The 27,231-nt window shown below is 43.9% G+C and overlaps 1 long non-coding RNA gene and 1 pseudogene across 1 annotated transcript; one reads left to right on the plus strand and one right to left on the minus strand.

Annotated features, from left to right (window-relative positions):
• Positions 1–1,704: 1,704 nt before the first annotated feature.
• Positions 1,705–2,714, minus strand: LOC116586026 (annotated as a pseudogene).
• Positions 2,715–2,742: 28 nt separating this feature from the next.
• On the plus strand, positions 2,743–7,570 carry LOC116586027. The gene is made up of 2 exons (XR_004283859.1): positions 2,743–2,819; positions 6,673–7,570. It is a non-coding gene; the product is annotated as an uncharacterized LOC116586027 (long non-coding RNA).
• The last annotated feature ends 19,661 nt before the right edge of the window (positions 7,571–27,231 follow it).

Here is a 27,231-nt window from a genome sequence, read left to right on the forward strand (position 1 = left end):
CAGCCCAGTCATGGCTTTGCCACTCACTAAGTGATTCTCTCAGCTCAAATTATCTATAAAACAGGGCTTATGATATTTGTATCTACCTCCAGGAGGTGTTGCGGGAATTAGCTGAGATAATGTAGACGAAGAATTTTACAGAATGCCTACCACAAAGTAGGTGGTCAATGAATGTCAGCTAATAACAGTGGTGATGGTAATTATTTGTACAAGAGTATGAGAGGCCTCTTAAGGTCTCATTTGGTTTTAATCCCTCCTGCTGAGTCTACTGTAAATGTCTGCATGTAGTAGACCCCAAATGTATATGGTGAGTTGAGTGACATGGAAGGGAGGTGTTAATTGGATTGGCATTCTCTTGACGAGTGTTAGCTGGAACTTGGCTCTTGGGGGCTGAATGTCAAGGAGAGGCACTCCCTGAGAACAGAGGTAATTTAGGGCTGAATGCTAGTTACAATATGGTCTGTACCTGTCTTCCACCAGGTGAGATGTGTGCTCCATGAAGCTGGTTACATTTGTTTCCGAACCTGTTTTAGCAGGTTGTAATTGCTCCTGTAATTATAAAATCTAATTAAAATTTACATGAGCCAATGAAATATGAAGTTGGAAAGAAACTTGTTATTTCGATGGAAACTAAGTTGTATCTGTTGAAAATATTCAGTAAAGATAAGGTGGTTGAGCAGGTATGGTGGGGACAACTGTGAATACTGTGGGGAGGAGATCCTAGAAACCTAGAAGCGATTTGCATTTAGATTGCTTCATAAATGTGTCCAAGTTTCTCCTACACACAAAAATGCAAAGCGTTCTGGGTGTGATTTAATAAGAAACCCAGTGTTGAGGTCCCTGGTCTCAGTTCTATATACTGAAAAAAAAAAGAAAAAGAAAGGGCAAATAATGGGTGGCTCAGTCAGGTAAGTGTTCGACTCTGAATTTTGGCTCAGGTTGTGATCTCAGGGTGGTTCGACGGAGTCCGGGTCAGACTCTGCTCTGAGCACGGAGCCCCCTTGGAATTCTCCCTCTCTCCTTCTCCGTTGCCCTCCCCACATGCTTTCTCTCTTAGAAAAAAGAAAAAAGAAAAAAAAGCAAATGAGTATTAAAATGTTTGACCCGGAGGTACCTGGGTGGCTCAGTTGGTGAAGCATCTGACTTTGGCTCAGGGTATGATCTGAGGTCTTGTGGGGTCTTGGGCCTGAGCCCCTCCTTGGGCTCCCTGCTCAGCAGGAAGCCTGCTTGTCCCTCCGCCTCTGCTCCTCCCCACATTCGTGATCACACGCTCTCTCTCAAATAAATAAATAAAATCTTTTTTAAAAAGTTTGACATAAGTGTGCTCTGTGTGTGTGTGTGTGTGATTCCATTTTAACCAATATACTCCATAATACTGGTTCAATGATAGTACTTCCGAAGAATAATGTGTTAAGGAAAAGCATTCTAATTCATTACTGACATGGCTTTGTTAATTTTTATCATAAACAATGACAATATTTTTTTCCCTATAGTTTTATTTACTCGTCTATTTCCTATTCATTCATTCATCTGTATGTTGTTCAACAAAGACACAAACAGGGCAGAGCACTATGGTATGAGTTATGAACAGGTTGATATGTACAAACAAATGACCCGGAACTTTCTTTTTTTTAACAATACTAATTTAAAAAATTGTATTTACTTAGAAGCATTCAGAATGTCAACAAAACAGCTGCAACTTTCTTTTTTGCAATTACAGAGTGGTATTCAGTTAACAGAACAATTATTTCGTAGAAGCTGCATCAGAGACAACTGAAGATGAAAAACTACCATCCCCCTATATAACTCATTTGTGCTGTGCACCAACAAGAACCTGCTTTAAGTTTCCATGCCAATTTACAGCCCCCACACTGTACCAGGCAAGGTTAGTGGCTATTGAAAATACCACCAGGACAGGGCTATCTAAAGACACATTCGGTAGTGTGTTAACTATACAAAAAAAGACACTGTACAGTTTAAAAACAACTCTTACACAGCCTTACATTTCAATTTTTTTCTTTAAAAGGGGTGAGTTGTGTACAGGGGGGTTAAATGCTTTATAGACAAGGGAAAAAAATGGCGCTAGAACCAACTTCATCATCATCATCATCCTCTTCTTCATCTTCATCTTCCTCCTCCTCCTCCTCTTCCTTCTTTTTCTTGCTCTTTTCAGCCTTGACGACTCCCTTTTTGGCCGCATCAGGCTTTCCTTTAGCTCGGTATGCAGCAATATCCTTTTCATATTTTTCCTTCAGCTTAGCAGCCTTCTTTTCACAAGGCTGCTTGTCATCTGCAGCAGTGTTATTCCACATTTCTCCCAGTTTCTTTGCAACATCACCGATGGATAGGCCTGGATGTTCTCCTTTGATTTTTGGGCGATACTCAGAACAAAACAAGAAAAAGGCCAAAGGAGGCCTTTTGGGTGCATTGGGATCCTTGAACTTCTTTTTTGTTTTCCCCGTTAGGGAGAATATAAGTTTTCATTTTTCTTTCATAACGGGCCTTGTCAGCCTTTGCCATGTCTTCAAATTTTCCTTTCTCTTTAGCAGACATGGTCTTCCACCTTTCTGAGCCCTTCTTAGAAAACTCTGAGAAGCTGACTGAAGCATCTGGGTGCTGCTTCTTGTGCTCCTCTCGGCAAGTTTGCACAAAGCTTGCATATGATGACATTTTGCCTCTCGGCTTCTTAGGATCTCCTTTGCCCATGGTTAATCATTTTCCGCAGCGAGGCACAGAGTCTGGCTCTCACTTGCCCCGGCGCTGTCGCTATGGAGCTCAATGTACTGCAGTGGCTGTCGACCTGGAACTTTCTGATTTAGGTGGGTTTATAGTCTTCTACAGCAGTATTTATTTATTTATAGAGTACATAAGCCCATGCAAGTTGGAGGGGGGAGGGGCAGAGGGGGAAAATCTCAAAGCAGATCCACACTGAGCACGGCTTAATGTCATGATCCTGAGATCATGACCTGAGCTGAAACCGGGAGTTGGAGGCTGAACCAGCTGAGCCACCCAGGTGCCCCTAGAGCACCATTTCCCCACCCTGTCCCTTCAGTGGAGTTGCCTTAGAAGTTCTGAAAAACACTCGGACCTGCCTGGGCTCCTTCCCCATAGATTCTGATTCTGTATGTTTAGGGCTGGGTCTGCGCATCAGGCTTTCCAAAAGCTCTCCGGCAGTGTTAATTTTCAGGAGGATGGAGAACCACTGGCTAGAAAGAAAGGTGAGACGGGTGTAAAGGGAATGTGAGAAATAGAAACTTTCAGTAAGTACATGTACTGGTGGGGTCGTTATTTTGTGGTGGACCTCACAAGGGGACACCGAGGAACCCACTGCCATGACCACATCATCTGTGCCAGCCTCAGAGAGATGGAGGGTGGACATTTGCCCAGGTCCTCTAAAGAAACATGAATGAATTTGGATACAAGCCCAAATTACAACTGGGTCATCTGGGCTAGGGACTTTAGATATTCTCATGACCAAAAGATGTGTGTCTGTGATAAACAATGGCATTTTAAGCTTCACACCTGCTTGAGAGTAGACAATACTGAAGGCAATGGGAGTGTAGACTTTGCTGATTTGTGTTAAAACAGCTTTACTTCCCTCCTAACTGCTTTCTCTGAGTTTTTTTGTTTTGTTTTGTTTTTTAATTTGAGACAGAGAGAGTGAGTGAGCACAAGCAGGGAGGAAGGTCAGAGAGAGAGAAAGAGGGAGGGAGAAGCAGACTCTCTGTGGAACAGGGAGCCTGATGAGGGATTCAATCCCAGGACCCCAAGATCATCACTGGAGCCAAAGGCAGACGCTTAGCTGGCTGAGCCACCCAGGGGCCCCTGCAACTGATATGGGAGATATTTTCCATTGGATCTTATAAAAATATGCAGGACAATAATTATGAGATGTACTGAGACTATGCTTCACAGAAGCATGACTGTTTGCGTGCCTTGCACAGAGTGGAGGTCAACCTGTGCCGTGCACAGAGTGGAGGTCAACCTCTCCCTTCTTACCCGCTTCCTCTCCATCCTCCTCTGTAGACCCAGCTGTTTTGCACGCTGGGAACTCTTGCTCTGATGATTTTTTCATTCTTCTGTCCAACCACTTGTTTCACGTTCCTGAGTTGGAGACATCGGTGGTTCCAGAATACAACCTAAAGGCACACTGTTGTCAACAGCTCAGCCCACCGAGCTCTCTGCTGTGTCAGGATTTCCTACATGCTGTTCCCTCTCCTGGACTTTTCCGCATGGGGCTAGCGAGTGAGCACCCCATTTTCATGAATTTGCACACTGGTGGGGGAAAAATATAATAAATAAACCACAGACCTCCAGGCAGGGTGGAGGGGCTGGAAATTGACTTCAATCACCATGATTTAATCAATCGTTACTATGGAATGAAGCCTCCAGAGAAACTCCAAAATGACAGGGTTTGGGGAGCTTCTGGGTTGGTGGACACATGGAGGTTCAGGGAGAATGGTGTACTCGGAGAACATGGAAGCTCCTTGCCCTTTGTTCATACTTAGCCCTGCTTCTCTTGCTTCTGGCTATTCCGAATATCCTTTAATTCCTATATCCTTTAATAATAAGCCCATAACCCAGTGTCCAACAGATTTCTCTGAGTTCTGGGAACTGGCCTACCAAATTAATTGAACCCAAGGAGGGGATCGTTGGAACTTCTGATCTACACCCGCACTTGTCATTGGCATCTCAGAGCACTGAGTCCTTCCCTTCTGGGGTCAGCTGCGATCTCCATGTAGACAGTGTCGAGATGGGAGTGAATGACAGGACACCCAGCCGGTGTCTGAGAACTGTCTGGTGTGGGGGAAAACCCACGCATCAGAATTGGTGACCAGAATCATTGGCTGTTAATACAGAGACTATGAAAGCTTTGATTTGTGTGTGTGTGTGTGTGTGTGTGTGTGTGTGTGTTTTAACCTGAGGAGAACAAAATAAAATGTTGCTCACAGTGCCACTTCCCATCATTGCCTCAAAAATGTCCCAAGTTTCTCTTATAAATTTTTTATGTGGCCAAGCTATAAAATTTGAGAAATGAAACCGAGAACCCCTGCAACCGCTTGTTGATTGGTCTCACATGGTGTGTATTGCTGGGTCTCTGTGTGTTGCTAACCTCCATCAGCTATGTTTTCCTGAGGGCGGTTCAAGTCACAGTGCTGGTGATGTCACTCCCGCCACCTCTGCTGAGATCGGTGTGGTTCCAGTAAGTGATGCGTATGGTAGCAATTTGCATCATGCTGAGCTATCCGAAACTTCTCCAATGTGCACTTTTTACAGCAACTCAGATCCAAAGTACTGCACCCCCCATACTTATTTTAAACCTCTCTCGCTGAAGTCCGATTAACCGGAGGAAAGGGCGCACTTGCTAATTGAAAATTCCTGAGTGGTGTCGGCACCCCTTCTTTATTTGGAGAGGGGTTTGGTATGTTGGCTAACAAAGAAGAGAAAAATAAAAATAAAAACCGTCGCTGTTCACATCCCACTATATTCCCAAAGGTCCTCCTTCCTGACACCCTGAATATTTATCAGAATTATAATTCAGTTTGGGGCTCAGGCCTCTCTCTGTCATTCTTGGTCCTGAAAAATTTCCAATGGCTTTTCCAAAATGGCGCCTTACTGAATTTCAGGAGTATGAGTTTGCATGGTTTTCCCTTTGGAGACATGTCCCAGCGTCCGCATTTATAGACGGAAAGGCTTAACAAAGTGCTTGTTAACAAACTTCTGAGGAATGGTATAAACTATGTGGCTTGACCAAATATGGATGAAGCCGTGTCCATAACGGTCCATGTGAAATCAGACACACTGCTTCCTCCACTGTGTGGCCACGCTCAGTAGGAGCGTGAGAAACAGTCCATGGTAATCACGTTGGTGAAGGTGACAAAGACTTCAAGGGCGCTGGTCAGGATTCAAATCATTAACTGGAGTTGGATGAAATTTCAGAATGTTGACGACAAAAATTACTGAAATGGAATAAATGGAAGGCTCCCTGGTAATATTTGCCAGAAACAGAATATGCTGCCTTCTAGTTAATGATTTGAGTCCTGCCCAGCACCCCCGAGGTCATCGGCATTATCTTCATCATTGTGATGATCACTGAATTTCTCTCAGACTCACGCAGAGATCGGCGGGGTAGTAGGTGCTTTAGTGCCTTCTATGGCTTGATAGCCTGGCTTATTCGGAGCTTGTTAACGGTGTCATCTGGTTTTTAATTGGTCAGCTGTCAAAAACGTGGAGTACGCCGAATCATCTCCCTGAGCAAAATTGGTGCTTCTGAGCTTTAGACCCGAGTTTACAGTGGGAATAAGACAGAGGTGCGTCCTCCTGGGAAGCAGTGGGGCTGGGACCAGTCAAAAGCCTCCCTCAATCCACTTAGAGTTCTTCATGTCATCAGGGTGACTCGCTTGTCACTGTCCATATGGCGCCCGAGGCAAAGGGTTAGTGCCGCTGATGGTGACATAGCCTAGAGCAGCGGCTGAACCAATTACATGGGAGTCACATTATATTTGCAGTTTGTTTGGATGCATGGATGGAAGAGGCTGCAGGTCAACATCAGGTTTCTTGGTCAGACTTCGCAAATACAGAAATAGAAAATATGAGCACAGCGGTTCTTTAAATATCAGCTACTGGAATCTTCTGTGGATGCACCCTTGAATATGTCCTTCTGTTTCTCAGGTCCTTTCTCTGTGGAACTACTTCGTGGAATTATACTCCACACGAGCCTTACTTTCCTCTAGATGTACCGGGCTTCCTCGAGCATCATCGGGGCCAGAACAGAGAAAGAAGGAAGGATAAAGGGAATCCAGCAAAGCGATTTAAGGACGATGTTTAAAAAATGAACTCAAATAATGGGTAAAGGTAAAAGTGGGAAGAAAAAAAAAAAAAAAGGAAAGTGTACTGAAAGCAGCAATACGAAGAAAATTTAAAGAACAGAATGATAGCAACAAAGCCCACAGAAGGCCTTAAAATACGTAGAAAGGAAAAGGGAGAGATAGTATGTCAAAAGGCACAACAGTCTCCCAGATGCCCTAGCCTTTCCATTTCCAGCTTCCCAAGAGAACTGAAAACATGTCTACGCATACGTTCACAGCCGCATGATTCATAATAGCACAAACCTGGAATAACCCAAATAATTATCAGCCAACGAATGGGTAAACAAATTGTGGTATATCCATACAATGGAATAGTACTCAATGGTAAGATCGGGGAAGTACTCACATACACAACAACACGGATGAGTCTTGAAAACTGTTACACTCCACGAGAGAAGTTAGCCATACGTTGTGTTTGTTGTATCTGGTATATAATGTATTCATATGAAATGTCCAGAATAGCCAAATCCATCGAGACGGAATATAGGTTGGTCATTTAGAGCTGGGACCGAGCGGTAGTAGGGATTGACTGTTTATGGGTATGGGATTTCTTTTTGGGGTGATGAAAAAGTTCTGAAAGTAGACAGTGGTGATGATTATACAACCCTGAAAATAATAAAAAAACACTGAAATTTATCCTTGAAAATACCGATCTTTATGGTAGGTGAATTATATCTCAATGAAGCTGCTACTTAATAAAACCCCAGTGTATTCTTTCTCCTCAATTTTCCCAGGTCTTCTATAGGGATGGGCCCTGGCAGTGTGTCTAACCAGAGACAAGGGGGAAGGAAAAGTGGGGGGAAAGGCAGGTGGGGGCTTAGAAGGATGCAACAGAAGAAAGTTCAGTCATGCCTGTTAAACTGCAAGGAACAGAGACTGCACTTCCCAAGTTCCACTGGGAAAGGGACACACAGGAAGACCTCAAAAGAGCAGAGTCTTAGGCACAAAGCCAACTCTCGCAAGCAGCACTGCCATCATAACGTCTCAAAATGTTTCTACTTCTGTGTTTATGATCCATTTTTTTCCCGTCTGATATCTGCCTTTCTTGGCCTTCTGCTCACTCTAGCCTGTACGTGACTTTGACGTACAGTGGTTCTTCCCGATGTGAATCCGCCCCATGGCATCCTTCGTCCAGTCTCTGCCCTCTGCTTCTGGGGGTATATGATTCAGTCTTGTTTCCAGATTCGTACGTCGGATGAGAAGAAACCCCATCAGTTCACCTCAGGTTTGCAAGCCAAAACCTGGAACATGGGATCACATTAACTAGCCAGTCTATATAGATACTCCTTGGATATCATGGACTTATCTCAAAACAAAACAAAACAAAACAAAACAAAAAAACCAGCATTAGTTGGGAATAGAACAGTGGACTTATCTAATTCATAAAGGGCACAGTAGGTTGGAGGGAAGAGAGAGGGGAGGGGGGGCACTCTGCCAAAGGACACTGTGCAAGGACAGTGGAAATCATTCCCAGCACTACAGGGAGAGAAGAGGTCCATGGGAGGCTGGAATGGAAGCCTGTCAGTGTCCCGCCCAAGTGATAACCATTCTTAAGAAATGTAAAGGTTTTGCTCCATCCACCACTCAGAGGAACACAGTTATTAACCATGTTAGTGTATTAGCTTGGACCTAACCTCTGTATTTTTGCCAGAAGAAAACCCTAAAGAAGAGGCATTCCATTTCTTCCCTCATTTTCTGAAGTTTCAAAATCTTCCTATAAACGTTCCAATACTTGAAAGACAATAACTAAAAAGATTTTGGGATGGAATCCAAGTCACTAATATCCAATGTCTGCTAAATTTTTTTTTTCTATTCTGTGTCTTATCTCATGTATAATAGCTGGGATAACTCAATTATTGCATATAAAAACGACATACTTTGTAATTCCATGTCTAGGTATATGTATACCCCAAAGAATTGAAAGTAGAGGCTCGAACAGATACTCATGCACCAATGTTCACAGCAACATTATTCACAAGAGCCAAAAGGAGGAAACAACCCAAATGTCCACCAACAGATGAATGGCTAAACAAGATGGGGTATCTACAGATGAAAGAAGAAATGAAATTCTGATTTATGCTTTAATATGGACAAACTGTGATAATGTTATGCTAAGTGAAAGGAAGGCAGATAAGAAAGGACAATGATCCCACTTATACAAAGACTTGGAAAGACAGATTCACAGACAGAATGTAGAATAGAGACCACCAGGGGTTGGGGGTCTACCACAGATGGAAGGCTTATAAACAATGGAAATTTATTTCTTACCGTTCTCGAGGCTAGAAATCCAAGACCAAGGTGTGAGCATGGTCAAGGGAGGGCACTCTTCTCTTCTAGGGCAGAGATTTCTCCCTGTATCCTCACATGGTGAAAGGGTTAGGATGCTCTCTGGGGACACTTTCATAAGGGCACCAATCCTGTTCTTGAGGTCTCCACCCTCATGATCTCAGTATCTCCCAAAGGCCCCACCTCCTAATACCATCATACTGGGGATTAAGATGTCAACATACAAATTTTGAAGGAACACAACATTCAGATCTTAGCACTAGGGTGGTGGGAGCAGGGCATGGGGGATCATTTCATGGACAGACGGTTCCTGTTTAGGATGGTGGCCAAGTGCTGGAGGTGGACGGTGGTGATGGTCGCCAGAGATCATGAATACACTAATACCACTGAATTGTGTGTGTGAAAATGGTAATTTTACGTTACGCCTATTTTACCACAGAAAGAAAAAAAAAGAAGAAGAGGAAGAACAACAAAACTATATACTTTGCATGAGTGCTTCTTGATGAAAACAATTTCGTTTTTCGCGAAATCATTGGAAAGTTATCATTCTCACTAGATCCTCTTACAGAGATGCTGGGGTAGAAGTCAGGGACAAGGTGCCCCATCCCCACCAGTACTGGCTCTGTTGCCTAGCGAACGTGGTGGGGGGAGCTACACAGAGCCCTTCTTTTATACACACACAATAACCCCCTTCAGTCCGGTCCACAGATCAGGCCCCGCATGGAATCTTGGTCATTACCTTACTGTTAAAACATCAAAACTGCTGTACATAGTAACATCGTTCTTTTAGGGGGGGAAAAAATTACTTGTTCCATTTCTTCCTCGGTTTTCGTTTTTACATACCACCATGTTGGGGAGACTCAGATGAAGTTGTTCAAGATAAACATTGTGAGTTACGAAAACAAGGAGTCCCGCGAATCAGGCAGAAGGTGTGGGTTTCCTGTCTGCTCCCCCATCCCTGACTCCGTGCCATTACTTTCCTTTGAAAGATGTGGTTTTCTTGTAATAAAAATGAAATGTAACTCTCTTAGATATGGTTTCTGGCTCATAAGTAAAGAGGCTCTTTATGGACAAGAAATAGTAGTCGCTGGCTCGCTCGCAGGTTGGGAAGCTAGAGAACATTTTCTGCACAAGGGTTAGCAAATGACCCCCATCAGGGCTGACCCATCTGAGATTTCACACCTGAGCGGCGGCACATGGAACTCCTCTGAGCCCCAGCCCACCAGCCAGGAGCTCATGCTTCCGGGAGCGGTAGAGCCTCAATAACTTTAAACTGGCTGTTCCTTTTTCAGGATGGTAATTTTTATTAGCTTCTGGAGCTGTGCTGTTTGTGCTCTTACGGAAGCCTCTACCCTGCAGTGAGCTTTTTGGAACTTTGCACCATGTTCCCTTCCTCTCTCCTTCTTTCTCTGGCGTTCACTCCTCGTGCTCCCCTGTCCCCTCCACCCCGTCCAGAGCCAGATAACCCTTTCCAGCCGTGACAGTTTTAGAGTCACCGTACACCTCTCGCAAAGGAGGGCTGTCAGAGTTTTTGGATGAGAAAATCTACTGCAGGCTCCCACCGATGGAGGCCTTGATCGTGCTTAATTGGCAGCCGGAAGGACCTGGTCTCCTGGCGGAGTTAGAGGGAGGGCGAGCCCTGTGGGTTTCATTTGGGCAGAGATAAAACAGGTTTTTATTCAGTACTCATGGAGAGAGCGTAATTAACCTTTTAGAAGTTTAAGGATGATCAAATTGTTATTCATTTTGCAAATGAGAAGAGAGAGCTTCCCTTCCTGCCGATTTCAAGGTCACTGGATGATCTCTTTGAGGGAAAAGAGAGCAATACACACACACACACACACACACACACACACACACACACACAAGCATGCACGCTCCCCACCCCCAAACCCCCAGGCTGAGAAGGGTCACCATGAAAACACTCAGGAATGAAAAGGAACAAATGTTCTTTTCGTTCAAGCTCCACAGTAGAAGTCGGAGCCGATGTTTGCTGCGCATTCACACGGGCCTCTCGGATTAGAACAGCGTTACCCTTGTCGAAGAAAACAGACTCCGGCTGGTAACTCCTCTGCTCTGGTGCGGCCTGATGATGTATTTTTAGAGGATGGGGGAAGGGCTCTTTGAGGTCCAGGCGTGTTTTAAAGATGGTGTGCAGAACATCGCTACCACATGAGAACTCTGTGGTGTGAATAATGAACTCGAGGGCTTCAGGAATTTTTTTTAAAGAAAGGACGGAGCCAAGTCTATGCATGGAAGGAAATGGTTTTCACCGGGCATCATGCTTTAAAGATGACGATGCTAGTTAATATGAATGACCTTACTTTGCAGCTGTGTGCTTTGCCACGTCACAAATAACACTCTATTCACTTTGCTGCGGGAAAGAACACTCTGCAGCTAGGACCTTTCTTTAAAAAACAACAACAACAACAACAACAAAACAAACCCTCAAAACTGTGTGATAATTTCAAACATACAGAAAAATTGCAATGAGGTACAAAGAACAAATAACCGTACCAAGTCTACCCTTTAAGCAGATACACTAGTATTTAATACTTTTGCCTGGTTTGCTTTAATATTCTCTCCCCCCATATATTATACAGATAGTTTCCTTTCTCTTTATACACACACACACACACACACACACATACACACACAGAGGCAGTTATGTATCTACTATATCTGCTCTTTATATATTTACTCTGTTGCATAATGAGCACATGGGTTAAAGTCACCCATGATACATATATATGCGTATAATTATTATATGATTGATTTTCCTGAACCACTTGAGAGTAAGATGTAGACAGAGTGTCTCCTTACCCCTAAATATTTCATTGTGTATTTCCTAAGAAGAGGGATATTTACTCAGATAACAATGGCACAATGATCAAAATGAGGAAGTTGAACATTGATACAATACCATTATCTAATCTACACATCTTTATTCAAGTTTTCCTAATGGCCCCAGTGATGCCTTTATGGTAATTCCCCACCCCTTCCCCCCCGCCCTTCAGAATCCAGTATTGAGATCTTGCGTGTCACCTAGCTGTTATGACTCTTACTCTCCTGTAATCTGGAATGTGTCCTTAACCTTTCTTTGTCCTTTGTGATATTGTTTTGAAGAGCACAGCTCATTTATTTTGTTGAATATCTCTCAGTTTGGGTTTATCTGATGTTTCATTATAATTAGAATTTGGATATTCATTCAACCCTTTGGATTCATCCTAGATTTATGCATGCATATATATATATATATATATATATATATATATATATATATTTTTTTTTTTTTTTTTTCCAGGAACACAAGGTGGGTGGTAAGGGGTGTTGTGTACTTTTCACATGATGCCTTCGTCCTGCCGTTGGTGACATGCTAGAATGGGTAAGGCTGTGTTTGCCAGAGTTCTCCATTGTTAAACTGCTCTTTTCTCCTTTATAATTAATTAGGAAATTGTGGGGAGACTCTCTTTTTCTTTGTTGGCTTTGCTCTAAGGAAAACAAGCTGCTGAAGTGCTTCTCAGGTATCCGAAGAGGAGGCTAGATGAGATCTCTTAAATAGTTTAGAAAATACCCTGACTACACATAATTGGATTTTATTTTGTTTCACTCTGTGGTGTCCAGCCCTGCACAGAATCCATCAGGGTTCTTCCCCGTCTACCACCTTCTCTGAAACTCAAAAACCTATTTTCCCATGACAAAATAATCAAGAAACCACCCTCCTCCCCACACCAATTTTGTGAGGCAATGGGACAGGTATGCAAAGGAAATATTAAAGTGGGACAGGAATGAGAGCAGGATGGGAAAGCACATACATGAGAAGCGCATAATAAATGTTCCTTTACTAGGTCTTCCCACATAAATTAGACATGCACAAATCCTACTTAGGCCTTTCAACCCATACAGATCCCAAGTCATTTGTGTCTCTCCATCAAAGTTACTCCGACTTCCTTCTATTGTGGTGGAACAGTGGCATCTTCCAGCAGGAAACAGTGAAGCTGACACAAAGTTTATTATCGGTTTCCTCAAATTGTCTTAGTCATTGCTGAGAACATTTTGAAAAGTAAATAGTCTCATGGAGATGCTGGGAGATGACAAAAATAAAGTAAAGGCAGTTTCTACATTTTTGCTAAAGGAGGACACGCCTGGGTGGGTGATTTATGTTGTCTGTAGATCAATCTCAATGTTGAAGAGAAACAACTCCTTTGGGCACTGAGACCTAAGAGAATTTCTCCAGCAGGTCCTCATAAAAAGCACATTTTTAAAAAAAAATTATTTATTTATTTGAGAAAGAGAGAGAGAAAGAGAATGGTGCAGGGAGGGAAGGCAGAGGGGGAGGAGTGGGGTAAGGAGAGGGAGACTCTCCAGCCGAGTCTGTGCTGAGCTCAGATCCTGTCCCTGGCCTTCATCCCACAACCCTGAGATGATGGCCTGAGTTGAAACCGAGAGTTGGACGGCCAACCCACGGAGCCACGCAGGGGTCCCCAAACACACTTTATAATGAAGTAAAGAATGTTCCTGACAGTATCTTTATGGGAAGGTAGCAAATGAGTTACAGGATTGTTTCTTAGGAGACTCCCCTCCCTGCCACCCCACTGCCATGTGGCTGGTTGCCTAGGGACAAAGCACTATGGGTAAAAAGAAATCACAGAGCTAGTAACAGTGCTCTCTGTAGTCTAGTTTATTCCAAGGTTAACTTGCAGAGTATCTAAAGCAGTATTTCCAAATGTCCTTTTTTATCTGCCTCAGCCATGTCCTCGGCTCTGTCAGATGGGAATGATAAAGCTTTCTCGTTGATGCCAGTGAGGGTGGCATGACGTAAAGCATTGGGATCCACAAAAGACAAAGCCAGTAAATGATGCAGGGAGAAATCAACAAATGCAACATACTGGTTATTATTTTTGTCTTCCACGGGGAGGAAAATGGACTGGATGAGTAATCGAGGCGCCAAACTGAACATGTGCACGGTAATTTAGCTGGAGAAAATTTTAAGTGGTTTTACCACTCCATGACCTGTACCATTGGAAATGATAAACTGGCAAATGTCTGGTTCTGTGTCATTTATCTTTCTAGTAAACCAGGAAAGGCAGGATGTAAAATACGTCCTTAGGTGACTTCCCAAGTTTGCTATTTAGGGTGTTTGGCTATAACCGAGCTATGTTTCAGCGTGGGCGCTGGAAAAGCACACTGTTTCAGTGGTTCTCAAAGTGTGGGACTGGAACAGCCAGCATCAGCACTATCTGAGAACTTCTTAGCTATGCAAAATCTCAGCCCTATCCTAGATCTACTAAATCAGAAACCGGGGGTGGGCCCCAGGAATTCGTCTTCACAAGCCCTGCACATGATTCTGATGTTGGCGGAAGTTTGAGAATCACTGGTCTTGCGTCATAATTAAATAACAGGGCTAATCATATATTAAGGCCTCTCCCAGAATAGGACCCCCCCTTCAAAAAAAAAAAAATCCCATTTTCATATGGAAGGAGGCTTCTTTTTCCTTCACTGTGGAGAAGTAGGAGGCAAAGCATCCAGTTTATGGTCAGAGTGACTTTATTAAGGTGTATTATTAGGTCAAAGCTATGGCGAAGGGGGATCAGACTATATCCACCCCTAATTTATCCCAGTAGTAAGTACTGTGCCTCTCGACTCTGCCTTTAATATTGGCTTAGCCTAAAACTGGTTTCTATTCAGAGTTAAAGGCTGAGGGACAATTAGTGAGAACTATATGATTCTATGAAAATGGCCTAAGTGTGTGTATGTAATATATCTATATATTTTTTAAAATTTAAATTCAATTATTTAACATAGAGTATATTATTAGTTTCAGGGGTAGAGTTCAGTGGTTCATCCGCTGTATATAACACCCAGTGCTCGTTACATCACGTGCCCATCTTAACATCCATCACCCGGTTACCTCACCCCTCCACGCACGTCCCCTCCAGCAACCCTCACTTTGTTTCCTAGAGTTAAGAGACTTTTACGGTTTGTCTCCCTTCTGATTTCATCTTATTTTAGTTTTTCTTCCCTTCTCCTCTGGTCCTCTGTTTTGTTTCTTAAATTCCACATATGAGTGGAATATCGTAACTGTCTTTCTCTGACTGACTGACTTTGCTTACCATAATACCCTCTAGTTTCATCCACAGCCTTGCAAATGGCAGATTTCTTTCTTTTTTTTTTTAATTAGCCTTAGTCTATATTAAAACAGCAGTACTCAACCTTCCCTGGTTTGCTGCACAAGGCCAGACACGCTGAGATGTAGTGTGTGTGCTTATAGGAAATAAGGGAAATTAGGGTATGATCTGTATGGACTTCTGGTGTTCGAGCAGTAACTGCGATCCTTTCTCTTCCAATCCGCAAGACAGAATGAAGCATGGTCACGAGCGCATTTATATTATAGGGTAACTCCTGAATGTCATCTTTTTTTTTTTTTTTAAGATTTTATTTATTTATTTGACAGACAGAGATCACAAGTAGGCAGAGAGGCAGGAAGAGAGAGAAGGGGAAGCAGGCTCCCTGCTGAGCAGAGAGCCCGATGTGGGGCTCAATCCCAGGACTCTGGAATCATGACCTGAGCTGAAGGCAGAGGCTTTAACCCACTGAGCCACCCAGGCACCCCTCCTGAATGTCATCTCGTTCACATTTTTATTAATTGATTCCTTTGCAACCTCTGGTTCTTAATGAAGAGTAGCCAATTTCTAGTGGCACCCACATAACCAATCCCACTTTTTAGAACTCCACTAGTGCATTTAGGTAAACAGAAGATCTGAGCAGATCTTATTCCAGGTAATTTATTTTTTTAAAAATTTCTTTTCTTTTTTAAAAAAATTTCCAAGATGCTCAGTCTTGCCCTGTATCCTCAGGCTGCTAAGTACTGTGCATAATTCAGAGTTCCACACAGAGTTAAGGAAGGAAAATGAACACTTTTCCCCTTGTGCAGTGACTATGAGAATGCAAAACCACAAAGAAGAAGAAAAGAAAGAAAAAGTGGGGGTTGGGAGTGGGTAAGGAAGGGGTAGTATTTTCACATTTCATAATGACCAAATCATTCAGTCAACACGAGGAAGCTGGCTTCACCACTGCCCTGAGAACCCACATACCCCCTCAGTCAGACAGCCAGGTCACGAATAAAAACACGGGTGGTAGTGACCGCATATACGTGGGGGCCTCATTGGGTGCAGGCTTTAGAGACAGATCTTTAATCATAATCTCAGGCAACATGGGGGAAAAGTGAGGAACTCTAAATCTAATTGCCTTTCAGTTTAGGCTAAACGTTCAATAGTAAATTTTAGAAAAAAACAGATTACTTTTAGTTCTAAATTTGGCTCATTTAGTTAAATGTCATATCTATTTCAAAAAAGAAGAATGAATGGGTTGGTATCTTCAAACTTGCAGTAGGCTTTTAGGTTTTCCATTTTTAAAAACTTATTTAGTTTTTACAATATGAAAATTACAGAGAGAGTGACATTTAAACCTTTGCTTTTCATAGCATTTCACACTTGCACCATTTTAAAAGACAGCTATTAACATTTACAAAAATCTTTCAGAAACCAAATGTTCTAACATGCAGAATTCCAATTATACTGTGTAAGAGGGTTATCAACCATTCTTCTACAAGAATACTTTGAAGTGTCTGGTATTAAACCAAGAGCTAAAATGTCAGTTGCACATAGACAATAAATTGGGGTTTATAAAATCTTGTAAGATTTATTTAATATTACAATTTTGACCTTTAGGCTGTCCTCACCATAGCTTACTTAACTTTCTCTCTCTCTCCCTCTCTCCCTCTCTGCCTCTTATCCCTGGAATCTTGCTTGAATGTTAAACAAAGGTTGTGTTGCAAGTTATGTGAAGTTATGTGACTCATTCAAGCTCTGGGTGAATGCTTCCCACGCCTCCCCAGCTCCTCCTGTTTGGGGTATTGGAATCCTGAGAGGCAATGCCCATTTCTCCACGCAGCATACTAGTGGGGTTACCGCTGGAATGCTAACCCAGTTAGCAGAATCCTAACAGCGGAATGCTAACAGTGGACAGCCTGTTCCAGGAGCAGAAAGTCTGTCTGCCTCTAACAGGACTGACAATTGAAGACAAACCCGAGGACAGAAGGACTTCTCCCAGACTTCTCAACTATTCAGCCAGAGAGATAAAAGACGGTGGTATTTGCGGTACTGTGCTTACAATTTTGGGGTGAGGTACACTGGAATTTGCCAAAGAAGGGATCAGAAGAAATTTCGACCATTCCCATTGAGCTGAGGAAGAGTTAGGAAATTTCCTGTCAAGGATGGACTCCGGCCCACGGGCCATCCCTTTCACATCTCATGGGAGGCTCCTGCCAACAAATCATTCTCATTATTGGGCACTATTCCCAGAAACGTGACCAACGTGGAAGGGAGAGAGGAAACACTAGAACAGAGACGTGACTAGGCCGCCATCTTGTTCTTCCCTCACAATTGGCAGAGCTGAGAACGCTCCTTTCCCCCTGCATGTCAGAAAGGAGCTCGAGTCCCAGCTTTTAGGAATGCTTTTTTTTTTCAACCACTAAATGGGTCTCAAGAATATCAGCAAACACTGGCAGCATTTCTTTGGACCCAGACTTCATTCTAAGCACTTTACATATTCACGCCTCATAAGGACTCTAAGATTTACTGATGAGTAACCGAGACACAGGAGGTTGAAGCAATTTGCTCAGGGTCAAACAGCGCAGGGACGGTGGAGTCATAATTTGCACACGGGCAGTCTGCCTTAAGCCTTGCTTTATGGATGGCGAGGTTCTTTCGGAGAAACACCCCCTATTCAAGGTGGGTTGAAAAAAAACGACACCAGCCTATTAATGCTCTTACTTTTTTTTTTCCCCCCACAATCTGCGAAGTTACAAATGACCCGAGGTAAGGTCACATACTTGAGCTTTTATAGAATTCATTTTGTCACCTGCTTTTGAAAGCAGCTTTGTGCTGAAGCCAAGAGCAACAAGCAAAATCTAAGAGTGAGGAATTGCTTAAGTAAGTGGTTCTCGCCAGCCCACTGCCAAGTCAGAAGCCTGGGAGCAACTTGCCGCTGATGCGTTAATGACACTCCCCGTTTGCGGCAGATACGACTTTTTTCTATATTTTTGTTAAACAACATATTGTGACATATTGTGTGAGCACATTTCTGAATGTTAGCTTCTGAGATCTATCTCTGTAAAAAAAAAAAGATCAGTATTCATGAACCCGGAGAAGGGTATCTTGCACTGCTAGCCTACATTTTATGATTGTAGGACAAATCAAATTCCATTTCCGTGAAAGTGATTCAAAGACTTCTCACTTTCAGCTGATGGCCCACTTATTTTAAGCAATATTGCATATAGCAAAATTCTAATGTAACCATGGAACTGGGTCATTTCCTTGGAGTCCACTGAAAGGAATTTGGCGTGCAGCCATAAGGTTGGCACTATAAACACAATCCCCTACGTCCCTTCATACTGATTGCAATCTACTTAGGATCCTATTAGCTATGAGCAACTTTAACCCCTTCCAGCCTTCTCCTGGATCATCTGTGCACTTGGGACACTGGGCGACAAACACTTTACGTATGAATGAGCTGACTTTGTGTGAAGTAATTATTTGCCTGTTTCCATTCTTAAAAAACAAATTCCCCGGGGTGTGCCTGGCTGGCTCCGTCACCATGGCATGGGATTCTTGATCTCAGGGTCATGAGTTCAAGACCCATGCTGGGCATCAAGCTTACTTAATAAAAACAACCACAGGGGCGCCTGGGTGGTTCAATGGGTTAAGCATCTGCCTTCAGCTCAGATCATGATCTCAGGGTCCTGGGATCGAGTCCCGCATTGGGCTCCCTGCTCAGTGGGGAATCTGCTTCCCCCCTCTGCTCCTCCCCTCCCCCACTTGTGCACTCTCTCTCTCTCTCTCTCTCTCAAATAAACAAATAAAGTTTAAAACAACAATGAAAACCAAATATCTATTTTTTTTCTATAACCGCTGATAAAACAGAAGTAATGGCTGTCCTTTCTGTCACCTAACATGATGTTTTTTCTGCAATAAGCGAAAGTGCTATTTTCAGGAATAGGCCAAAAATAACGGGAAAAGAAAAGTGAGCTCACAGTGGGAACTCTTAGGGTCCTAATGGAAGGCAGAGATCGCACCAGGCCTTTGTTATTTTATTTGGACTTAACTTTCTAAACACTGGCCTTTGTGCTTGGCAAGTGGCCCTCTTTCAGGTGACTTCTATGATTCATTAGACATTTACCTCCAGTGCCAAACACAAACGCAGGATGACAGGAATAACCGTTGTTTATCTACACGTGGGGTTCGTTTCATGAAGCCTTTTACAAAGAAATGAAGGCTGTTAACATTTTTTTTTTGTACGAAAAGATTTAAATCTGAGTCTCAGATCTAAAGACGAACACAAGTTAGAGATTTGATTTGTTTCACTAATGACGAAACCGGTGAGCTGTTCAACAAGTTCAAGTTCAAGGTTTTTTTTTTTTTTTTTTTTTTTTTTTTTTTTTTTTTTTTGACGGTTCCATTTATAGATGAGAAACATGCAAAGGGCGGCCAAACTGGCCTCCTCATGGCAAGGAAGGAAGAAAGCCGGCGGAACCTCCACTAGGCAGGATTTATGTGTCTGTGGACAAGAATCACTGTGCATCATGATCGCCGTCTACCAAGTGCAGAGTTGCATGTAGCTTGAAGACAAAGACCAGAATCAGAGAATCAGGAAAAAGGGGATTGAAACAACGTACTTCGCATGGAAGCCCCATTCTCCCTTCGCTTAGCCTTCTGTCCCTTCTGGAAAACCAGCAAGGGAATCAGAAATGGACCTCTCTGCCTGCAGACCATCTGAGTAGTTCCAGATCTCTAGTTCAGTCCCTCATGACCGCATCACTTCTCACCTGCAGCGGTGCAAAGGCTTCCTCCTTGCTCTCTCTTCTTCCAGACTCATCTTCCTCCGGTTCGCGCTACATGCGGCTGCCAGTCTGATCTTCTTAGGGCCCTTCTGTGATTGTCACAATCCCCTTAAACGCTGTAAGTGGTTCCCTGCTGCCTGCAGATAATATCGGAAAGTTCTAACCTGGTCCCCCAGGATTTAACCCCGTATCCGTGAGGGTTCCTCGTGGCAAGTTACAGAGACTGACTCCGGTGGATTTCAGCAAAAAAAAAAAAAAAAAAAAAAAGCAATTTCTGAAAAAAGATATTGGGCAGCTCACAAAATTGCTGGGAGGGCTGGAGAACCAGGCTCAGAAACTGAGGCTCCCAGAGCTAATTGTCAAAATCATACCGAGGACACCATGGCTGCTGCCACCAAACCCGAGAAGAGGTGGTTCCCACTGCTGAGGTTGTTGCCCTGCGTATTCTGTCTTCCGTGGCAGCCATCACTCTACTGTTGCCCCAGATACAAAATTCTGTAAGTGTCACCAGTGATATTGTGGGGTTTTTTTTTTTTCCTGTCCCTGCTTTTTTACAAGCTCCCTATTCAAAAACCCAGGGGGTGAATGCCTCTGATCGGTGGACCTTAGGTCACATATCCATGCCCGACCCACAGGGGAGCTTGGGAAAGAGCAGTTGGCAGACGGGTCATCTTTAATGGCAGGTGGGATCTGCCTCATTCCGTGACTCAAAAACAGTGAATCCCGTGAGGAAACCGGAAATTCTTCCAAGGAGACGATGGGTGGTTCGGATGTTAGAGAAATGATAAATATTCCCGACGCGTTGGCTCTTGTCTTCCTGATCTACGGTCCTGCGACTCACACCCCTACGACCTACACTCCAACAAAACCCATCAACAGGTTGTCCAATTGCGGCTTCATTTAGTAAACATCTAATGATATCTGTGGGCCAAGCACTGTGCTGGGTAAAGCAAAGAGAGAAATAATGGATACACCAAGGAGGGTATAACTTATGCAGTAAAATCACATACAAATGAGGAGGCATATACAACCCAGTGCTGTGAGACAGACAAGATGCTTCAGGACTGTCCACGAAGGGTGCTTCTTCAGAATGGAAGAAATCATCTCCTTGTTCTAGTGGCTGTTTCTTCCCTCTCTCTAGGCGAGTCGGAACCAGTAGTGTGGCCCATGCCTTCGTGTCTCTTCTCAACGTCATGAAACCAAGCTGCTGACTCTTCTTCTTCTTTTTTTTTTTTTAAATTTTATATTTGCATTACTTTTATTTTAATTTTTAAAATTTATTTTCAGCGTAACGGTATTCATTGTTTTTGCACCACACCCAGTGCTCCATGCAATCCGTGCACTCTCGAATACCCACCACCTGGTTTCCCCCAACCCCCCCCCCCTCACCCGGCCCCTTCAAAACCCTCAGATCATTTTTCAGAGTCCATAGTCTCTCATGGTTCACTCTGCTGAGTCTTCTATACCTCCTAGCACTAGCGAGGTCCCGCTACTGGCAACCTTACTGGAATCCCCAGCTTGTCCCTCTTCCGTTAAGCCATCTCCAGGATTTGCCAGCAGCGCGCTCCTGCAGGATGGAAGGATCTCAGCCCTCCCCCTTTCTGGGGAGCCTGTGGAGGTGATTATTTCCCCACTTATCATCTCCTCCGCTCCCCATGCCTCCACTCTTCTCCTGCTCAGTTGTAGCTAAGCTTGATCCCAGAGGAGCTGCCCCTCGTCATCAGCCAGATCACCACGACTCCACTCGGCCAGCCTGCAAGGGAGCGCCGACCTGCCCCTGGCCTTTCAAGTTACTTGTGACGTTGCATCTTTCTGCTGGCTTCTCCGCACGTTGGTATGTTTGCCTACCTGTGGACACGTGGATGACTTTCAGCCATCCCAGTTAAGAGTCTTTACGCTCTTTTCACCCAGGGAGCTGCTATGATTTTAACTAATTCTTCTCGACGCGATAAAAAGTGGGGCGTGATATTTCGGTTCTTAGAGCATGGTTTTGGAACACCTAAACTATATATAGTGTCATGGACCAGCTTGGCAGTTGGATGCTGGCCTGGAAATACCAGCTTCCTGCTGACAGCCCTGTCTTCCTGCCTTTTTTTTTTTTTTTTTTTTTTTTTTTTTTGGTAACCACTCCTCAACTTTGCTATTAGTGAGAGATCCAAAAATACATGGGTGGGCTGCTTAAACTATGTTATCGCGAGATTCGCGCTGCATGGCACGCCGCAGTGCCCTCCCAACCTAGCCTTTTACGGCTACATCCCTTCTAGACTGTGGGTCTCCAGAGGGCAGGGTCTCGACTCATTTTGGTTAAGACTCCGCATCTCCATCACGCTGCCCTGAACTCCAGAAACAGATGTCAAATACATGAATAATTGAATAACTGGTCTCCTTCCTTAGTGAAGAAGTTGGCAGCCTATGTTTCACAGGATGGTCTGACCTACTTAACGTTTTCGAGCAACCTGCAGTGTCTCCGCAGTCCACAACCTGTAATTGCTCTGACTTACATCCAAGAGCCAGCGTGGAGGCCAGTTCCGGGCCCCGGCCCAGTGGTTTGTTGGCCGTATGGCTTTCGGAGCAGGTGAGGAGTGAAATGCCCTGGTGATGAGCAAAGGGACTGGAAAGAGCACCGTGTATTCTATTCTTTCCCTTATTTTGCTTTCATGAATTAGATGACCTGCTAGGATCAAGTTTAAAAAAAGGAAGTGCTTCAGAGCTACTAGTCCTTGAAACTCAGTTCCATTTGAATAGATCTTTATAAAGATGTCGTTTCTCTACTTTGCCAGCCACCTGAATATTAAATATTTAACGTCCTTCACATATTCATGCCCATAGAGCGCATCCATGTGCATGAGACGTCATCAGACCTCCGCCCGAACTATTCTGGAGATAGATAATAAGTTCTGTTGAGTCAGCCTTCATGCTATTAATGTGGGCATCTGGCCCTTCTTTCCCATCCCACTGCTGCCGTCCCCGCTGGACTTTATTAGATCTCATCTAGACCTCAAGGAGCCCTCCAGCTCATCACCCTGCCATCCACTCATTCTACCATTTATCTGATGCCTGAGTGTGGATGTCACTAAGTACATTCTGGGAGGCATAAAATTCTGTTTATCCGTCCATAGGCTCTGAGGCTCAGAAGTCCTTCCATAACGTCTACAGTATGAATGTAGTGCCCGTGAGACGTGCAGGGTCCCATCTGCACCACTGTCACCATCGTTGCACCAGTAGGACTTGAAAATGGCCCTGAATGGGGGCACCTGGGTGGCTCAGTGGGTTAAAGCCGCTGCCTTCAGCTCAGGTCATGATCCCAGGGTCCTGGGATGGAGCCCCACATCAGGTTCTCTGCTCAGCAGGGAACCTGCTTCCCCCCCTCTCCCTGCCTGCCTCTCTGCCTACTTGTGATCTCTGTCTGTCAAGTGAATAAATAAAATCTAAAAAAAAGAAAAGAAAAGAAAAGAAAATGACCCTGAATGATCCACACCTCCTGAGGTCCACAGTTATTCCAATAGGAGTAACAGTACTTCCACAATAGGAGGGCTGGGCTGTGTGACAAGCAGTAAGCAGGAGAAGGGAGGGCAGTCATTTCCAAGACCAGGATATGCAACTGTAGCTTTTGTTCTGGTCTTTCTCTCTCCCATACCCCCCTGGAGGGAAGCAGCGGCCATGGAGAGGCCCACGTGGAAATGAACTGAGACCTCTGGCTGACAGCCATGTGACTTTGGCAATGGAACTTCCAGCCCTAGACAAGCCTCAGGTAACTGTGACCCAGATTCACAGATACCTTAACTGTAGTCTCCTGGGAGAGCCTGATCGGGCCTGAGTCACCCAGCCAGACGACACCAGAATTTCTGAGCCACAGAAACTATGAAATAATAATTAGATTTGCCCGAAACTGCTAAATTTGGGAGTAATTCATCATGCAACAGAAGATGATGAATACAACAGTCCTGATGTTCTCTCCAGTATCCCTTTTGTCTTCTCCCTTACGTCCTCATGCATATTTTAAGTGCCAGCCAACGTGAACTGGTCTTCTTCCCCCAAACAGGACCAGAGGACAGAGACTTTTATGTCCACACATTTTCCATAAGAAGCCCCTTCCTCCAAAACACCCTTCTCCAGCCAACTCTCCTGGTCAATGTCCTTTCCTTTGTTAAGATCCAGCTCACGATCATCTCCTGGAAGTCTGTCTGGTGGTGTCTGTACGATGGACAGAACTCCCTCCGTCTGAAAGCTCAGAAATCACTTTTATTCCTCTCACATCATTTAGCTTTTGGTATCTTGTGTGTGTTCATCTGAATATGTTTTCCTTGCTGTGTGAGCTGATTTATCCAGAGTAGGGAAAGTCTAAGTATCTCTCACACGAGCAAGTTGAAACCTGAAAAACAAGCTCGTCTGGCAGGCTGGCTTCAGTCACGGTCACCTGAACGGCGTCTTTCTGCTTGTGCCGGTCACGTGACACATGTGCGTTCTGCCACAACGCCCAGGTTGGCTTTCTCGTCTGTTCTGGAGAGGCAGGTCTTTGGTAGATGAGGCTTAACCCTGTTTCCTGAACAAGAATGGTTTCCACTCTTCTTTGATTTCCGTAGATTACCCTACATGAACAGGACTTCTCAGGATTCCGCATGTCTGATCATTTCCGCAGACATCTTGAAAACAGAGGTTTGATACTGAGCTTGAGATTCCTGCTTTGGTTTTTTTCAAACTGTTTGGAAATATAAATAAATGTCCTCATGCGCCAACCATCATTACACCAACTTCCTTAAATTGTCTGTTATTAAGTAGGGTGCTAATGCCTGAAAGTGACGATACAAATAAGGAGATGAATTTGCTTTGCTGTTGGCCCTAGTACCATATTCTAGGTGAAAACAATCACACCCAAATCGTTGTCTCCCCTGCCTATGAAATTAAGCTACGTTTTTATTTTATGGCTCTGAGGGGACTGTGAAAACTATGAAAGCAAATGGGAAACTGGTTCAGGAAAAGGAAATGTAAAAGGAATATAGGTGGACGAGAGTGAAGAGGTTTCCGCTGTGTTTCTATATGACAGCCAAGGTTCAAAGGGCAACATGTAACAGGACTGCTCTTCTGTGGGAAATCTTGGGACCCAGGCTTTTTAGAGGAGTGTGTGAAAAATGACTCCAGGCAGCTCGAGGAATTAAGTTTGAGGGAATGGGTGAAGAATGGCTGGAAAAATCCTCCAATTAATACAATAGCTTTTCCAATTGGGGGCACCTGGGTGGCTGAGTCAGTTAAGCATCAGCCTTTGGCTCTGGTCATGATCTCGGGGTCCTGGGGTCAAGCCCCGCATCGGGCTCCTGGCTCAGTGGGGAGCCTCCTTCCCCTTCCCACCCCTGCCCCTTCTTCCCCCAGCTCATGATCATTATCTTTCTTTCAAAATAAATAAATAAAATCCTTAAAAACAAACAAACAAGCAAACAAAAATTTTCCAGTTGGTATGTCACGTCACAGAACTAACAGTCTTAAGCTTAAAAAAAAAATAAACAGGCTTCGGAGAATGAGAAGATAAGCTAGAGACCGGGAGAAAACCTTTGCAAAAGACATCTTCGATAAGCACTGTTATCCAAAACATATAGAGAACTCTTGAAACTCAAAAACAAGAAAATGAACAACCCAATGAAAAATGAGCAAAAGAGCTGAAGAAACACTTCGCCAGAGAGGACCTGCAGATGACAAATAAGCATATGGGGGGATGGTCAACATCCGATGTCATTAGGAAATTGCAAATTAAAACAATAACGGGAACCACCGCATACCTTTCAGAATGGCTAACATCCTAAATGCTGACACCATGAAATGCTGATGGGAATGCGGAGCAGCGGGAATGCTCATTCATTACTCGTGAGAAAGTGAAATGGTACAGCCACTTTAGAAGCTTGAACCTCGTCAGTTCGGGCTGCTATAACAAAATACCATAGACTAGGAGGCTTATAAACAACAGATATTTATTTACATCATGCAGTTCCCGCGTCCTGAAGTCCAAGGTCAGGGTACCAGTATGAACAGGTTCTGGTGAGAGCCCGCTTCTGGGCTTCCAACTGCCAACTTCTCATTGTAACATCACACGGCGAGAGAAGAGAGGGGAAGTACGCTCTCTCTTACGAGTTTCTTATAAGGCCACTAGTCTCATCCTTGGGCATTCCACCCCCCTGCCTTCATTTTATCCAGATGATCTCCCAACGCTCTCCCAATACTATCACACTGGGAAAGGGGGTAGGGGTAATATTTCCATATAAGAATTTGGGGAGGGTGCAAACATTCAGGCCACAACAGAGAGTCTGGCATTTCCTTACAAAATTAAACAGACCATTACCACACAATACAGTATGCTGATGGGATTCAGAAGACACTACCTCAAAATATGGCACTTTGGCACATTTGAAAAATGGCATGTGCAGGAAGGACCTTATGATGTTCCCCTGAAACAGGTGGAAAAAAAAAAAAACAACCCTCTTGTAAGGGATGTTCCACATACTGGGAGGAAAGGAGTATCCTTATTGTTGAAGATGGAGAGACACAGAGAGGAATCTAAATGAACAGGCCTTGGTTCACCACAGGCCCTAGTTTTTTTATTTATTTATTGAAAGAGAGCACAGGAAGGCAGAAGGGTAGACAGATGGAGAGGGAGAAGCAGGCTCCCTGCTGAGCAGAGAGCCCAACATCGGGCTCCATCCCAGGACCCTGGCACCATGATTTGAACCAAAGGCTGATGCTTAACTGACTGAGCAACCCAGGTACTTGTCTTAGTATGCTGAATTTTCAGGCCCAGCCAGGAACCCCAAGAGGGGTTCCTTCCTAGAGTACTCCTTGGTATTCTTCCCTCCTTAGCACTCCTTGGTATTTACCCAAATGAAGTGAAAATTTGTGTCTACACATAAACCGGCACATAGATGTTCATAGCAGCTATAGCCAAAATGGTCAAATCTTGGAAATAACCAAGACATCCCTCAGCAGATGAATGGATTAACAAACTGTGGTATATCCAGACATTACTGGAACGTTACCCAGTGCTCAAAAGGATATAAGCTATCAAGCCAAGAAAAGACAGGGAAGAAACCTACATGCATGTTATTAAGTGAAAGAAACCTATCTGAAAAGGCTACATACTGAAGGGTTCTCACTATATGACATTCTAGAAAAGTGAAACTCTGGACAGGAAAA

This window comes from Mustela erminea, chromosome 3 (assembly GCF_009829155.1).
Source record: "Mustela erminea isolate mMusErm1 chromosome 3, mMusErm1.Pri, whole genome shotgun sequence".
NCBI lineage: Eukaryota > Metazoa > Chordata > Mammalia > Carnivora > Mustelidae > Mustela > Mustela erminea.